Source organism: Culex pipiens, chromosome 2 (assembly GCF_016801865.2).
Source record: "Culex pipiens pallens isolate TS chromosome 2, TS_CPP_V2, whole genome shotgun sequence".
NCBI classification, from domain to species: Eukaryota; Metazoa; Arthropoda; class Insecta; order Diptera; family Culicidae; genus Culex; species Culex pipiens.
In genome coordinates, this window is record NC_068938.1 from 39,892,265 (window position 1) to 39,909,241 (window position 16,977).

Below are 16,977 nucleotides of genomic sequence, written 5' to 3' on the forward strand. Positions count from 1 at the left end.
CGGTCGGGCTGAGCGGACGCGTTTTCTTTAGTTCGTGAAAATCCACGCGTGGCGCCGCGCCGTTTTTCCGATCTTGTTCTTCTTCCGTTCTTAAAGTGCGTCCCTGTCTGGGTGCTGTTGTTGTCTCACTCGTTCTTAAGCTTAAGTAGACAGTGTCTTGCCGATGTCACCATCACTTGTGGGTGGGTAAAGAAGAGAGAAGAGGAGGGGGGAATTTTCACGCACGACTGCAGCGGCTCCCTGAAGCATATGTTTTATTATGGTTGCACGGTGAAAAAATATGCTGGCATTGAAAGTGAGTTGCTAAAAAAGACACAAAAAGTTTGTTTAAAAATGATGAGAAGAAATCTACATAAATAAATTATACGAGAAGATCACATAAAAAAATACCGCTATTAGGGGTGACATTTGGGCTGGGGAGTGAAATTGGGTCTTACAAAAATGCTGAAATTTGTATGACCCAATCTCACCTCCCAGACCCAAAGTCACCACTGATTACGGTACACAATAAAAAGAAGAAAATGGAAAAAGACAGTGATAAAAATCAACAGATAACATTAGGGCGTCCAATTTTCCCGGGTTTTGGATTTCCCGGGAAACGGGAAAAATATTGTTGAAATCCCGGGAATTCCCGGGATCCCGGGAAATTTTTGTATCAGTAATAAAATCTATGTTTTCATTACATTTTTTATGTTTTCAAGCTAAAAAACATAGAATTAGCTTAATAATATTAATTGGTGATAATTTACACTTCAATCTAAACAAAGACGAATGTTTTAAATAGCCTTAAAGAAATTAAAAATTGATAACAATCAATTTTGTTTTTTTTTGTGTTGTTTTGGTTTTTAAATCAGCTACAATTTTAAATTCCAATATGATTCATTTTTTTTTATTTGCGATTCAAATTAGATAAGTCTTTCTTTTTTTTCCCTTTTTTTATATGACATGAGTAAAACAGCTTTAAATTTTCATTTATATTTGTAAAAAACAAAAAATGACAACAAAGGGACCATCCATAAACCACGTGGACACTTTAGGGGGGGGGGGGTATGGCGATTGTCCACGCTCCATACAAAAAAGTTGTTTTTTGTATGGACAATTGTCCACAAGGGGGGGGGGGGGGTTGAGATTTCCAAAAAAGTGTCCACGTGGTTTGTGGATGGTCCCAAATAAAATAATACTAGTCAATGTAAAATTCTAGATAAGTTTTGAATTCACATATAAAACATATTTTACAAATTGACTTCAAGTACATTTGTAAGTCGGTGTAATAATAGTTTTTTTCTGTTCCTGTTTTAACCAAAGTTATCAAAAACATTTTGCATTTTTTTTTTTGCTTAAATACCTGTATTGAATCGTTGCATTTGTCCTTATTTGCCCCAGATGCCGGTGTTTGATTAAAAATAATTTAATATGAGTTTTTTTTTATTTAAAATCGTAAATTTATGTAAATATATTCAGTCTTTAAAAAAATAAAAGAGAAAACAATTGAAGCGCTAGGCATTTTGCGGACCTGTTAAATCAAATTATAATAATTTTCCCTAATAAGCCAAATAAATGCTGATGTTAGCCAAATACAAATTTTAATGCATTTTATCGATTACTAAGTATTCAATTGTTTATCTATTCTAATGCTTCTTATCGATAACTAAGTATTCAACTGTTTTACTATTTCCAAATCTGAATTTCCAGACCAAAATATGATTATTTTTTTTTAATTTCGGGAATTCCCGGGACAAATTCTAGAAAATCCCGGGATTCGGGAATTCCCGGTTTTGGAAAAATCCCGGGATTTTTGTCCCGGGAATTCCCGGGATGGACGCACTAGATAACATCCCGAAAATAAATTAAAACTTCCGAAGTGCCTCAGGATACGCACAAATCAACACAAATCAATCATCACCGGATCTTTGTTGTTGTTTTTTCGCTCGCTCTCGGACGATTGGATTGAATGAAAAGAGGAAAATAAACATCACCGGCTGAGCCGGTCAGCGCGAGTAAGTGACGTGCGGTGGCCGCGGTCCTTACGCCAAGAACGCGCGCGCTGTGAAAACCTAGGCGGGGCGCACCCCAGCGAAGGGTGGGAGTGGAAAAGCCGCGTGGTAGATTTGCGTGCGTACGGTTGTGTGTGTCCGCGCTTAGTGCTGTCTACCTTTTTTTGTGGGGGAGGGATGTTTAGGGTTAAATGGACTATGAAAGTGATATTATGTTGAAAGTTTGATCCTTTAAATCGGAGTTTAACTACAGTTTTTATTTAATAAAACTGATAGGCGGCAGTGCGTGGCCGAATGGTTACGCTGTCCGCTTTGTAAGCGGATGATTCTGGGTTCGATTCCCTTCTGCTCCAACCTTCCATCGGATGAGGAAGTAAAATGTCGGTCCCGGTCTTGGTTGTTAGGCCGTTAAGTCATTCCAGGTTTAGGAGTCGTCTCCATGCCATAAGTACAAACAACACACCAAACCAAACCTACTCTGCTGGAATCGCTGGCGGCGGTTGGACTCGCAATCCGAAGGTCGTCAGTTCAAACACTGGGGTGGAAGGTTCCTTGGAGTAGAAAGAGGTTTGGGTGCTCTCCCCATTCAAACCTTCGGACTCCTAGGTACGAGTAGAAACTTGCAATAGAGACCACAAAAGACCCGGGGGTCGTTAATGTGGATGGTTTGATTTTTTTGGATATCACGAATCGAAAGTCTATTTTTAGATAACTCGCGATGGAGTTGCGTTTTTAAAATCTTTTAAACAATTGAAATAATATATGTTTTTTTTTTATTTTAACCAAGAATGGCGGAATGTTGAAATTTGGCGTAAAATTAATTTTATTTAAAAAATTGATACTCAATTTGATGGAAACCCCTAAAGGAAAAAAAAAACTATTTCCCTTCTAGAAAATTTAAAAAATGGTTTTAAAGTCTTTGCTATATTATATAACTTAATGATAAATAATCGTTGGACATATTGTTAGTAGGCAAAATTATCATACTTGTTGAATCTGCCATTACTTAGAATCAGATTATTGATAGAACAAAAAAAAAAAACATTTGAAAATTTAGTATTTTTTTGTAATTATGCAGGTTTATGTTTATCGGTATAACAAAAAGCTACAAAGTTTTAGAGCAGACAATTACATACATTTTGATATATTTAACCTAGGATTTTACTTGTAACTATCACAAATTTTCAAAAAGTTACTTTTTCGTTTCTCACTTAAAAAAACGTTACTTAATCCACCTTTAGGTGGTTGGTGCCTTCCTCTCATTTATAGAGTGATGCCAAACACCCTAAAGTGTCCACATGGTTTTTGGATCTCCCCTACCCAGTCACGACGTTCTAGCAGGATTCTAGCAGAGTTTTTACAAAGCTGGATATTCTTACAGCATTCTAGCAGAAATGTTCCACCGTTCTAGCAGGATTCTGACATAACCAGCTCTGCTAGAATATTTCGTGACTGGGTAACGGCACCTTAGACTACCTACAGACTTTTTGTCAAGATTATACAGACACCGCCTTTGAGGAAAATGGCATCCCTCTACACGGCTTTTCCGTGGCGATCAAACCCGACCATTTGAGGTTATGTGAATTCAGACCATTTTCTAAACTGCTTGTAATTTAAGATAGGTAAGTCAGATCTGGAAAATTCTTAATCAACAAGAAAGGTAATTTCAGAACCTTTCTGAAAACATATAATATGGCAGGTTTTCATGCAAAAACCACCCTTTTTTGCAAATTGTGAAGTTTATATGCAGCAGTTTTTTAAGCATAACTTTTGATGTGCTTTACTAAATCTTATGAATTTCATTAGGAACTTATGGGACCCCAAGACGAATCGAATGAGGCCAATACGGTCAAAATCGGTTCAACCAGTGATGAGATATTCCAGTGACATTGATTCGGTACACATGTCTACATACAGCCAAACACACAGACATTTGCTCAGCTGGTGATTCTGAGTCGATACGTACAAATGAAGGTAGGTCTAGGAGGTCTAAATAAAAAGTTCATTTTTCGAGTGATTTTATAGCCTTCCCTCAAAAAGGTGAGGAAGGCAAAAACAATGCAAAAAACCTTAAAAGAGAAAATATATCATTTAAAAATTTGTTTGAAATAATGCAAGGCAATTTCAAAGATAAATAAATGCTCTATATGGAATAATAAAAAAAAACTCACATAAATAATGACATTAAAGCATTAATTATTTGTTAAATAACTCAAGCAAAACAATGTGAAGAGACCAATATGCGTAGGCAAACAATGAGTGTATCCTGCTCACTTTCAAAGTAAACAAATTGTGCAAAAACTTATAAAAAATTAATTTACATAGAGTTTATTAACCCTCTGCAAGGTAACCTCGGGTTTGGACCGAAAATTTTCCAAAAATATTTTTTTCAACCAATTTTTAATCTTCAAAAAGCATTGGAAAGAAGAACTTTTTAAATTTTAGTAAGTTTCAAAGTTAGAAGTTGTTTTTTAAATTGTGAATTTTTCTGGGGTAATCTTTGGCCATGTTTTTCACTTACTTTTCCAATATTTTAAACATAAATAAGTATGCAGTTATTCTTGTTTTGTGGTAGACCACCCTAGTAACATTTGCAAGTTTTATCATGGTTCTGAAAAATCCTTTTACGACCTAAACAGGCTTTTATGGCCTACTTAAAACCTAAAATGTTACTTGGGATGCCTCGACTCATTTTTTTACAATTCAATTAATAGTTGTGTCCATTATATACAAAGAAAAAAAGTTGAATTTTGGAATGTTGAAAATTTGGTAGGTGGAATATTACCTCCTTTTTTTTGAGTAATATTACAAAAAAAATGTGTAAAAATGTTAACCTGTTGAATATTCATCAAAAACTGATGAAAATTCATCATTTTCTGGAGTAAAATTAATCTTTTTTTTGCCACAAAATCTGTCATCATTTCCTGATGAATATTACCATCATTCTTTACTGTGTAGTAGAAAATGTGAAAAACAAGCATAAAATTTAAAAAAATGAGTGTAAAAACTTGAAAAACTAGTAAGGCAAAGGGTAATGATAGGAGGTGGTAGAATAAGCCAAATACTATCAGAAACAAACATAAATTAAACTTGATAAATGCAAATTGAAATACTAAAAAAGAGAAGTAAATTATTTTGTACAAAAAAGTTGCCCAAAATAACCTCCAGAACACGGGAAAAAAATAAAATTCTCGTAAACAATTTAATGATAATGAAATTTATCAATACCTGAATATTTTGTCAATTTTTTCCATTTTGTAAATCTACTTTTGGCGAAATTTTCGGTGAAAAAATACCAAATTATTTCTTACCTTTGTTCATACAAAAAGTTGGATTCCCAAAATGAGCATATTTCACTCAATTTAAATCAAAATCTGGTTCCGGGGCTGTGATTTTTTTTTTTCAATAATCAGGATTATTTTATATATATGAATATCATACAACATTCTAAAGTTAATTTTTAATGCAAAATGCAATTGAAAATTTTATTGAAATATAAAAGTTTTAAAGTTGAAAATTTTCTATTTTTAACTTTGTTGTTTGGATATTTTGGTGCTGAGATAAAGCCTCATGAATTTTAAAATATTTTTGAAAAATTATTTTTCGCATAAGCCTTAATACAGTCATGCCTCGGTTTAGCACCGCATATGGGGGATGCAAAACCGAGGCGTGCATAACCGAGGCACAGAGCTTATGGGATTTTGGCTATATGGGAGACATTGGCTTTAATCGTACGAAAAATCATGCAAACATAAAAAAATTATAGTGTTTTGGAATTGGGAAGATGTCAGCTATCCATTAAAATTATTATTTCATGAAATTTTTTACAAAAATACGTATTTTTCCTGTATTTTGAAAATGCATTTTTTTTTTCTCTGAAGAAACCAAAACTATGTTGTTATTGCAAAATGGGTATCAAATGATCAGGTTTTTTTCATACATTTTGGATTTAATAACAACATTTTTTGAAAATACTTTAAATTTGAAAATACTTTAAATTATTTTTGAAAAAAAAATTCTCAAAATTTCCGTTTTTACAATATGGGTGTCAAACGATCGGGATTTTTTCATACATTTCGAATGTAATAGCAATATATTATGAAAATACTCAAAATTTTCACAAAACTACGTATTTTTGTTAAACTTTTCAAAATTTCAATTTTTAAAATATGGGTATCAAATAATCGGGATTTTTTCATACATTTCAAATGTAATAACAATATTTTTTGAAAATACTCCAAATTTTCACAAAACTACGCATTTTCGAAAAAAAGATACTCAAAATTTCCGTTTTTACAATGTGGGTATCAAACGATCGGGATTTTTTCATTCATTTCGAATGTAATAACAATATTTTTTGAAAACAATCATATTTTTTACAAAACTACGTATTTTCGAAAAAATACTCAAAATTTCCGTTTTTAGAAAGTGGTAATCAAACGTTCGGTATTTTCCCATACATTTTGAATGTAATAACAATATTTTTAGAAAATACTCAAATTTTCACAAAACTACGTATTTTTGAAAAAAATACCCAAATTTCCGTTTTTAAAATGTGGGTATCAAACGATCGAGATTTTTTCATACATTTCGAAAGTTATTTAAAAAATGAAAATACTCAAAATTTTTACAATACTACGTATTTTTGAAAAAAAAAAATGATTTGATTATTTAATACCAATATTGTAGAAAAGGAAAATTTCGAAAAAAATTACAAAAATACGTAGTTTTGTGAAAATTTTGAGTATTTTCAAAAAATATTGTTATTACATTTAAAATGTATGAAAAAATCCCGATCGTTTGATACCCATATTGTAAAAACTGAAATTTTGAGAAGTTTTTCAAAAATACGTAGTTTTGTGAAAATTTTTAGAATTTTCAAAAAATAATGTTATTACATTCGAAATGTATGAAAAAATCCCGATCGTTTGATACCCACATTGTACAAACGGAAATTTTGAGTATTTTTTCGAAAATACGTAGTTTTGTGAAAATTTTGAGTATTTTCAAAAAGTATTGTTATTACATTCGAAATGTATGAAAAAAATCCCGATCGATTGATACCCACGTTGTAAAAACGGAAATTTTGAGTATTTTTTTCGAAAATACGTAGTTTTGTGAAAATTTTGAGTATTTTCAAAAAATATTGTTATTGCATTCGAAATGTATGAAAAAAACTCGATCGTTTGATACCCACATTGTAAAAACAGAAATTTTGAGTATTTTTTTTTCGAAAATACGTAGTTTTGTGAAAATTTTTAGTATTTTCTAAAAATGTTGTTATTACATTTGAAATGTATGAAAAAATCCCGATCGTTTGATACTTATATTGTAAAAATTGAAATTTTGAGTATTTTTTCGAAAAAAACGTAGTATACCACGGCGTGTTTTCTGGGCAACCTTAAGAAGAAAAAATAGTCATCGCTACTTTCAAATGTGTCTTATAGGAAATTTTCTCAGCTTTCCAATGCTTCTAAGAGCGAAATGTTTCATCGGGAAATTTCTGAGATATCTCTATTTTAAGGTTTTTGGTTTTAAATTTCTTTATTATTTATTGGAAACTTTTAAATAACAGTCCAGGAAACTTGTCATATGATGTGTTCCATGTGTCTTTTAATCATCAAAATGTGCAAAATAAGACAAGAAACAACTTTGTAGAAGGTTGCAAACCGCTAAACATTTTGAAAATTAAGTTTTAACCGATTTTTTGAAAATGTGGGATTTATTCAAATATTAAAATAAAAAAACCGCATTGAAATATTATTTTTACAAGAACAAATAGATTATTACATAATTTTTATGTACAAATAACACCGGTCTGCTCTGATTCAGCTTGGAATTAACTGATACAACCGAAATTTCTACAGGTTTGAGATTGATAGGGTATTACAAGATTTTTATGAATAAATATCATATTTCCTTAATCAAACCCTAACTAATTGCATGGGTACAAAACATGTTTAAAACTCGAAATTAAACTGCAAATTACTGTTGCTAGCTTTAGGAGAAATACTTTTCATTAGTATGAAATGATTGTTTTAGTTTTTTTGTATTAAATGATCAAGGTATTAGCAATATGTATTTTAGAAGTTTATAAGACTCTCATCTTCAATCTCATCTTAAAAAATATATATGTCTTGATTTTTGTTCAAATAGTTTGGAAAGAAAATTTCTGTTTGGTTTTTTATTGTTAAAATATTATTTAATTTTTGTTCAAACAAAAAAAAAAAGTTTGTGACGGTGTTTTCAGCATTTTGAATTGGAAGACTCGAGTTTTATTGCTACTTTCAAGTGCATTTTCAACAGAACACATTTTATAAAATTGTATCTTTATTTTATACTCAAGAAAATATGACTTTTGAAGCTTGCTATAGTTATATGTAGTACCTTTTTAGATTTCAAATCATATTTGTATTTATGTTCCTGGTTAATGTTTGCTTAGGAAAATATCAAAGGAGAATGGGCAAATTTGTATGGGAGCTGGTCCAAGAATGTACACGAACGGGACCAACTTTTTTCGAAAGATCTCGCCGAGACATGAAAAAATGTCTTCTGGACCAACTCTCTACACCCCGGGGTTCAAAAGTTACATGCTGTTGAAGTTTAAGCATTTTGGGTTAAAATGTACAAAAAAATCGTATTTTTGCTATTTCTAAAATCATTTATAAAATCTCTCTTTCATTATGGATTTCGATTTTCTTGACTTCATTCGACGCGTATCAGCAAAAACTATGAGTTCTGATATGTCTTAGTATGATTGAAACATGAATTCTCTTGTTTTTATCCTTGGAGTTAAGACCGGTGAGTCTACCGCCGTAACAAGCAAGATGTCGGCGGTTTTTGACCACGGATCATACCCGCATGGCTTCAGTGAGTATGGTAGACTACTATGCTGATGTGTTGGAGTGTCCTGAGTTCTCCTAGGACTCCCTGGAGTTAAGATCTGTGGGTCTACTACCGTAACAATCCAAATGTTGACCGGTTTTGACAACGGAACATACCCGCATAGCTTCGGTGAGTGTGGTAGACTACTTTACTAATGTGTTAGGATGTCTTGGGTCATCCAAGGACTCCCTAGAGTTATGATCTGTGGAGCTACAGCCGTAACAAGCAAGAGGTCGACGGTTTTTGACCCTGGAACATACACGCATAGCTTCAGACAGTATGGTAGACTGCTTTGTTAATGTGTTGGGATGTCTTTGGTCATCCTAGAACTCCCTGGAGTTTAGATATTTGGGTCACTGTAACAAGAAAAAGGTCGATGATTTTTAACCGCGCATCATAACCGCAAAGATTTAGTGAGTATGGCAGACTGTATTGCTGTTATGTTGGGATGTTCTGGACCATTCCAGGGAGTCCTTGTAACATCCGTAGACCTACAGATCATAACTCCAGGGAGTCCTTGGATGACCCAGGACATCCTAACACATTAGCAAAGTAGTCTACCATACTCACTGAAGCCATGCGGGTATGATCCGTGGTCAAAAACCGCCGACATCTTGCTTGTTACGGCGGTAGACTCACCGGTCTTAACTCCAAGGAGTTCTCGGATGACTCAGACCATCCCAATAAGTTGTTACAACATTGCACTGAAGCCTTCCATACTCACTGAAGCAGTCTGGGTCGGATCCGGTTTCAAAACCTTGAAGTTTCGACTTGTTTCTATGGGATGCCTCTTGCACAAACGGTTCAAACGGATAAAAACAAGAGAAATCATGTTTCAATCATACTAAGACATATCAGAACTCATAGTTTTTGCTGATACGCGTCGAATGAAGTCAAGAAAATCGAAATCCATAATGAAAGAGAGATTTTATAAATAATTTTAGAAATAGCAAAAATACGATTTTTTGTACATTTTAACCCAAAATGCTCAAACTTCAACAGCATGTAACTTTTGAACCCCGGGGTGTAGAGAGTTGGTCCAGAAGACTTTTTTTCATGTCTCGGCGAGATCTTTCGAAAAAAGTTGGTCCCGTTCGTGTACATCCTTGGACCAAATTTGCCCATTCTCCTTTATTCATTAAAATTCAATTAACAATCACAAACCTGCCAAAGTTTCGGTTGAACAAGCTAAATCAGAGTAGACACGTGATATTTGTACACAAAAAATATGTCATTATCAAATAATTCTTGCAAAAAAAAATATATTTTTACACTATTTTATGATTTTAATTTCTGAATAAATCCCATATATTCAAAAACTTAGACAACACATAATTTTCAAAATGTTTAGCGGTTTGCAACCTTCTACAAAGTTATTTCTTGTCTTACTCATCAAAATGTGCAAACATTTTGATGAGTAAATGACTCATGAAACCCATCATTTGATAAGTTTTCTGAACTGTTAGTATAAAGTTTCCAATAAATAATAAAGAAATTTAAAACCAAAAACCTTAAAATAGAGATATCTCAGAAATTTCCCGATGAAACATTTCGCTCTTAGAAGCATTGGAAAGCTGAGAAAATTTCCTATAAGACACATTAGAAAGTAGCGATGACTATTTTTTCCTGATAAGGTTGTTCTAGAAAACACGCCGTAATACGTATTTTTGTGAAAATTTTCATGAAAAAATAATTTTAATGGATAACTGACATCATCACGATTCCAAAACACTTTAATTTTTTGATGTTTGCATGATTTTTCGTACGATTAAAGCCAATGTCTCCCATATAGCCAAAATCCCATAAGCTCTGTGCTTCAGTTAAGCACTGGGCCGTGCTTAACCGAGGCAGCTGAACGGTGCAAAACCGGGGCAGTGCAAAACCGAGGCGTGCAAAACCGAGGCATGACTGTATACCTAATTTTTCTTCTGACGACATATTGGAATGTATTTATTTGATCGATTTTCAATGCTGTTAAAAATTAAACTGTTGTGAAATTTTCTGCTCTTTTAATAAAAGCAATTTTATTTTTTTTAAATCAAGCCTTAAAACAATTGTTTTTTGTCTGGTTTGGAAAATATATTTGATTGAAAACAAAGAAAATTATTGATTTGAATTTTCAAGTATACATAAAAAACTTCAAATGCCCATTTCACTCCACACCCTTCGAACGGAAAAAACTAACAGAGCCAGTTCAGCCAGACGGCATCGGCGTCGATCGCAGTAGTGTACTTAACGTTAAGTGGAAAACAGCAGCAGAGACGTCGCCGTTGTCGTCGTAAGTCTTTCGTTGCTGCGCGCAGGGAGAAAATGAAGAAAATCGCCCCGTGCTTTCAGAACCCTGAGAACCGCGAGTGAGTAAGCACGCGTTTTTAGTGGATATTTATTTTTGTCCCCCTCGGTTGGCCGCTGAATAAGAGTGATTTTTGGGGGAGATTTCTGTAGTGATGGAAGAAAAAGGCAAATTTTGATTGTGATAAACGGGAATTTGGGCGATTGAATCGCTCAAGTGATTGGAATCAAAGAAAAAGGTGACGAATAAGCAGGCTGAATTTCCCGGAAGACAGGAAAATAACAGTGAAAAAGTGTTCCACAAAAATAGATCCTCAAGGCAACAAAACGACATCACAGCTCACGAGCCAAGTGCTGCTGATGTCGTGTGGTGGCGGCGAACGGATGATTCATAAAATATATGTGGAGCAGGAAGATGGATGCGTGTTATATTCAATTTGGGTGACTGGTGAAGGAAAATCTGCGGAAAATGGTGCTACTTGCGCTACAATCGATGATGGAATAATTATTGCGAATAAATGAAGTGCTTTTTGAAACGTTTTGTGTTATTTGGATATGCAAATTATGGTCTATTATAATACGAAAAAACTATTGAACAAATAAAACAAAAGAAGTAAACTTTTTGCTGAAATAACTGTTCACAATAATGCCAAGAAAAGGAAAAGAGATAATAACATAAGGTTTACAGTAGTTTGAGATTGTGAAACACCAATAATCTATTTTAAGCAAGATAATTAAACTTTACAGTTTGAAATTGATGAAAATTGCGTTTTCTTATTATTGTTTCTTTGTTCATAGAAGCAACTAAATTAAAGCAGAAACTTGAAAAAAGTTTACCTCCTGTTCATATTTCCCAAGAATTTTGAATTTAACGGTTGAATGATTAAGCAAAATAAACTCATTGTTTGTTTGACTCTGTCATTTATCAAATAGTCTCTTTGCATTCAGTAGGGGAACAAGGAAATTATTTGCTTTCCTAATTTACCTAGCATGATTTGCAATATTTCTTCTGGTGCTTTGGAAACCTTTAAAATTTCATATGATAAATTTAATCAAACACAAATCTAGAGTATTTTTTTTTTTAAAAAAAGGTCCTATAAACATATGAAACACAATAGCTTATAGGCCCTTCAAAATAATCTAGAAATGTACTTGGTAAATCACCAATCGTACACCACACTGCGCTACTAAAATCAATTAGTCACATAGCGGCACTTTTCTTCGCTGATCATCCAGCATGACCAACCAGCCAAGATGGCCACCACTAGTCATCCAGACAACCCGTCAGCCAGGCCGTGACATGAGAATGATGGGGCGAAGATTGACGGTTTCCGAAATTGTTCGCGAACATTTCCAATTTATTGCCTGTGTTCGTAAGCTACGAATGAAGTTTTTGAAATGTTTGACATAAAAATGCTCAGCATAAATCATTCCTCAGTATGATTTTTAATCGATCATCTCTGACAGCAAACTTTTAAAAACAAGTTGAAAAAAGTGTCATACTCAAGGGAAACGCAGCCATTGTTGAAAACCGGTGTCTAATGGATTCGAAATCCTACCAGCCAGAGTGTGTGTCCCACTGTTGACATTTCTGCTCGGAAAACAACACCGCCGGAGAAAATTCACCCAAAACGAGAGTGCAACGATCTTCACGACTTTAACGACACGGCTTCTTGTTGTCGCTAAATATAGTGTAGGAGCTGCTGCTGCCGGCTGGCTGGCTGATGCTCTTAACTTTAATTTACAGCCCTCCCCTTTTATATTTTGCGTTTGGAAACCCTCACGGTTGATGGAAAAAATAAAGTTCAACAACAAAACACGCTGCTAAAACATTATATAAAGTTTCTCAAACAAGACTAACGCAGTGAGTAGCGAAAATTTGATTCGAAATTCTTCTTACAGTAAGTAAAAGTATTTTTTTCACATGACTCGTGAAGAATCGAGTCCGCATTTACAAAGCCTCTTAAATCTTTCTTTAGAATAATATTTTAATGTTGATGAGGAAAACAAAATAATAATAGCACAGAACAAATTACTATTGTGTAATACATTTTTTTTTATTTCCCATAAAAAGAACTCTTGAGACTGCAAAATTCGGAACTCTCAAAAGCACGTTCAAGATCATTACCGTCAACAGGGGTGACATTGGGTCTGGGGGTGAAATTGGGTCATACAAAAATGCTGAAATTTGTATGACCCAATCTCACCCCCCAGACCCAATGTCACCCCTGATTACGGTACTAGAAATTTGCTTTTTTTTTGGCTTTTTTATGTCAGTTTTGATCACAAAATTTCATGAATGATACATTTTTTTAATTTTAAATTGATTGAAGGTATACACGGAAAAAAGTCAATGCTCGAAATCGTGAATTTTATTCATGAATTTGAGCACCACGAAAGAATATATTCACGTTTATAGTGCAAATGCACCATACTCAAGAATAAATTTCTTCGTGGTTCTCAAATTCATGAACACAAATCACGATTACGGGAATTTGTTTTTTTTCTGTGTAGATTGAGTGATATTTGGGAGATATATAAGAATCTTCAATTTTATGGTTAAATTGTTTTTGAGTTGCTCTATCTCAGAACGGAAAGACCACTTTTAAAAAATCTGTTGGAAATGAGCACTTTCATTAATTGAATTTTATGCGCCATTTAAAAAAAAAAAAAAAATGATTTTGTCGCATATTCAGTTTTGTATACAAAAAAAATCAATACAACAATTAAATTCCTTATTTTTTGTTTCTTTAAGAAATTATAAGTTTATGGCAAATTATAATAATTATTTGCCATTACTTCTCTATGGCTCTAAAGATACAAATTTTGGTCCTCTAAAACATGTTAAAAATTCAATATCAAGAAATAAGAATTTAAAAATTTTAAGTTTAAGGGATAAAAAACTTTTTAAAAAGATTTTTAAACTGTCCTTATTTGGTTTGAACAGTCCTAACCAATACCTACAATGATGTCAAAGACAACAAATTGATCAGAAAATTTCTTCTCGAAACACAGATATTTGAATATTCACAAATCAGTTTTAGATGGATAGTAGGCCGTTCCAAAAAAATGAAAAGTTGTCAAATCTTCGGTGCTCACCCCTAGAATGATAGATTAGGATGTCAGGAACAATGTTTTCATACAACACAAAATTCCCAAAAATGGTTTACAACTTGCGCGCGGAGCTTGAATGAAAAAAGTGCAGTTTTCGAGTATTTTTTTTTTGCTGAAAAATAATCGAAAAATGCGAGTAACAATCATACTAAAGTCATTCAAATTTGGTCGCCTTGGGCTTCAATATAGTTTAATGTCCCCTGAACAAATTTCTGTACAAACATAGTCCATAAAAGCTTGTGTTTGGGCATGGCAGGGCGTTTTAGGAAGAAAAAATTGTATTTTCAGCCAAAAAAAAAATTCAAAAATTACTCCCCAAAACGAGCCAAAAAAAAATTGCAGCCAAAACTAATGCAGCTTATAGGAAATTTTACGGAGATCATTTTGCTTTTTTTAACATTCAATTTATCTTCACGCAAAGCCGAGATATTTGCATTTTAGTGAACAAAAAGTGACGAATTTTCAAAATTCTTGGTACATATATAAGCGTTTTTAGCATAAAACATTGGCTACTATGATTACAAACGGGAAGGCATATATTTTGGAAATTTTTATTTTGCTCGCTCAAAAACGATATATGTTAATAACATTTCATGAAAAAACATGAAATTTTCTCACAATGTGACGTAAACGACAAATAATCATAAATCAAAATTAATTGTATTAAAATTCATATCTCCAAGCTGAGAACGTGATTTTTTTATGTATGTACATTCGAATAAAACAAATTCATTTATAAAAACCTTATTTTTTCAAAAAAAGTTACCCATTAGAGCTTCATTTGTTCATATCGAGAAGAGCACAGAGCAGTACTTATAAACATGTCGTTTACGTCACATTGTGAGAAAATCTCATGTTTTTTCATGAAATATTATTAACAAATATCGATTTTGAGCGAGCAAAATAAAAATTTCCAAAATATATGCCTTCCCGTTTGTAATCAATGTTTTATGCTAAAAACGCTTATATACCAAGAATTTTGAAAATTCGATACTTTTTGTTCACTAAAATGCAAATATCTCGGCTTTGCGTGGACATAAATTGAATGTTAAAAAAAGCAAAATGATCTCCGTAAAATTTCCTTTAAGCTGAATGCATTAGTTATGGCTGCCAATTTTTTTTCGCTCGCTTTGGGGAGTGATTTTTGAAATTTTTTGGCTAAAAAATACATTTTTTTTCTCCCTAAAACGCCCTGCCATGCCCAAACACAAGCTTTTATGGACTATGTCTGTACAGGAATTTGTTCAGGGGACATTAAACTATAACTTGAAGCCCAAGGCGACCAAATTTGAATGACTTTGGCATGATTGTTACGCGCATTTCTGAAAAATACTCGAAAAATGCACTTTTTTCATTCAAGCTCCGCCCGCGAGTTGTAAACCATTTTTGGGAATTTTGTGTTGTATGAAAACATTGTTCCTGACATCCTAATCTATTATTCTAGGGGTGAGCACCGAAGATTTGACAACTTTTCATTTTTTTGGGACGGCCTATTGGATAGCTATCAATATTGTGTGGAGACTTGTATAGCCAAACCTACGATGCAAAATCGCTTCTTTAGTCATAAAGAACTCCCTAGAAAGTTCAAGCCTTATTAAGGTGGAAGATGGTGTCTTTCACTTTTGGTGCAATGACTGTCAATGATGGTTCTGAATTCAGGGTCCAAAAATAGTAAATTGAAATGAAATTATAATCACGATATGTAAAATGCTTCTACAAACAACACAAAGAAAACCATTTTTTGATTGAAAACTTCTGAATCAAGATTTGAATGTTTTTCTAAAACAAACATGGCCGCCAAATGGCCGATCGGGAATGATGCCTTCCAGAGCCTTAAAAAAATCAACTCAAATGGCCGATTTCGTGAAGAATTAATCATTGAAACTAATTATAGATCAACTGTTGAGTGACATTTGATTTGATATACTGTGAGCTTAGAATGCACTTTATTGAATTCATGTTGTTGTTATTTATTTGATTAAAGGTTTAAGGTGATATGAACTAAAAATAATTAATTATTCTAAATATTTATGAAAATTAAATTTGTTTACAATACAAGCAATTTCGACATTGAATCAATTTTGCATTTTTTTTTCATTTGTTTCTTAATCATTCTATAATAGATTTTCGTCAAATGTTTCAAACCACACCATTTTATTTTTTTTCACTTTATTTTTTTTCTTTTTGACCTGAATTTTCAACTGGAATATTAATTATTGAATTTAATTTATTAATTTAGAAATGTGCTAAACTTTTTAAACCTCAAATTGCAATATTTGTGATATTTTCGTAAAGTCACATCATTGTCTGTCGTTCTAACACAGCGATTTCCCCCACGCAACCACAAGCCAGCACCAATAACAAACTGCATGTTTAGAGAGTTCTCTGAGTGAAAGGGATCTTGAGAGCATAAATACACATGTTCTCGCCGCCAGAGGAAGAACGCTTAAGTTTCACGCAAGATTAGCCCATAAGCGCGCGCTGTTGTTTATAGAGACGGTCGGGCGTGCCCAACTGTCACGTTTCGTGTGCGTCACCCAGCGTTGGAGTTGGCGTTTTTTCGAATTCAAAAGGGAAGAAATTGAAAAATAAACATAGGAAAAGCAGAGGGAGAAAAACCCTTCTAATGGGAATGTTTTGACCAGAATGCGACAACCGGGTGATTAAGGAGCGTTAATTGATTAGCAAATAT

General features: G+C 33.2%; 1 protein-coding gene across 4 annotated transcripts in view; it reads left to right on the plus strand.

The window, feature by feature from the left end:
• LOC120419695 (chondroitin sulfate proteoglycan 4) overlaps nucleotides 1-16,977 on the plus strand; it is a 29,374-nt gene continuing 12,397 nt past the window's right edge. The window contains exon 1 of one of the 4 annotated variants that reach the window (XM_039582486.2): nucleotides 1-295. The gene's annotated coding sequence lies outside the window, so the exon portion shown is untranslated. Of the gene's footprint in view, nucleotides 296-11,104; nucleotides 11,234-11,305; nucleotides 11,411-16,977 lie in introns of those variants that run through there. The other 3 variants (XM_039582499.2, XM_039582515.2, XM_039582505.2) reach the window with 3 other exon arrangements.